This window comes from Austrofundulus limnaeus, unplaced genomic scaffold, assembly GCF_001266775.1.
Source record: "Austrofundulus limnaeus strain Quisiro unplaced genomic scaffold, Austrofundulus_limnaeus-1.0 Scaffold337, whole genome shotgun sequence".
Lineage (NCBI taxonomy): Eukaryota > Metazoa > Chordata > Actinopteri > Cyprinodontiformes > Rivulidae > Austrofundulus > Austrofundulus limnaeus.
The window spans coordinates 9,603-11,246 of NW_013952739.1; positions in this window are offsets into that span (position 1 = coordinate 9,603).

The following is a 1,644-nucleotide window of genomic DNA, read 5'->3' on the forward strand; positions in this document are numbered from 1 at the left end:
GCCTCGCACCGAGGACCTATCCACGTCATCATTTACCCAGAGTGCTTTGTGTGTAAATAAAATGGCTCCATCTGTTAAAATTTATTTTTTCAAAATTTTCAAAACTTCAGTCTTTATTTTACAGTTAAAAAATATGTTTATCAAATGAAGTCTAATGTTACTACTAATCAGGGATCCCTTTAAATATGAGGGGGACACTTCCCCTTCATAAAAACTATTATGCCAGTTATAGGCTAACCCTAACCCTAACCGTTAAATGACCTCATGTTAACCCCACAAAATTAAAACCTCAGGTTAACCCTTAGTGATTCATTTCTATCCACCCTCCTGACCTCAAACTCTGAAAGATAACCCCAGAGGTTTAATGTCTCGGGTTAACCTGGTATAGGAAATGGCGCCCGCTTCATTTCTGGAGTGCAATGATGCTACTTCCAAATATGGTATGTGTCTGACACATCGGACCCGCCCCCGCCCCTTACTATTTGCTGCAGTGATGTGTACTTGAAGTCCTGCTGCCATCGTGTTATTAGAGAGTAGAAGCCATGACCTTCGACCCATTGAATCTGCGTTGGAGCGCATTTTTTAAGCATTGCATGGTCTGACCTTCAGGATGAATTTGCGTGATGTCCACTCCTGAAAGATGGGCATTTGTCTAAAAACGTTTCCACCAGTGAATACTTGTTCTCTTTGTAGAATAGTTTAGAAATGACCTTTGATCCTCAGATCACTGGGCAGGAAGTTTGACTTTGTCAAAACATTCCTGTTGCTTCAGCTTCAGTTTCTTCTTTTATCAGTTCAGCAGCTGGACCGTAACAAAATGCAACACAAGAATTCACACACAAATGAGTCAAGTCTGTTTTTGAAAATTTATTTGCAACAAACAAAGTTTTTTTTTTAAATAAAGAAGCAGAAACTTTCAAAAGCCAGGTTGTTGAGTGAACTGAATGACAGAATAAATAAAGAAAGCAGTAAAAAATAATAAACATCAGCAATAAATAACCACTGAATAAGTAAACCATTTGTGAAAGAGAAATGTTTAGTTCATTAAAGCTGCTGTCACAAATACACAAACTAACTAAATTCAAATTGTTAGTTTTTAGAAGATCTGAACAATAAAGCTAAACTTTAAAGTTTTATTTTTATCCTGGAACGAGAACAAAACAAAAACAACAGGAAGTCATCTCATCCAAAAGCACAAGCAAGAACTTTTTACAACTAAAACACAAACTGGAATTAAACATAGAATCAGATTAACAGTCACCCCTGAAATTCGTTAAAAACCTTTTGATATTTTTTATTCTATGTAAAGGTGTCATGCTGGTAAGAATCAGAGGACTGACACCCTGGTTTTAAAAAAAAAGCCTCCATTTGGAAACATTTAAAGGCAGAAACCACACTGTTTCTGCCCGCCGGTGGAACAAAGACTGTTGAGGGGTTAAAGGGATCCACGATTAGTTGTAACATTAAACTTTATTTGATAAACATTTATTTTAACTGTAAAATAAAGACTGTAAAAATACTCAGTTTTGTAATTTTTTAAAAATATATTTTAACACGGGACGGGGCCGTTTTATTTACACGCAAAGCATTCTGGGTAAATGATGACGTGGATAGGTCCTCGGTGCGAGGCTGCTAGCGAGCTAC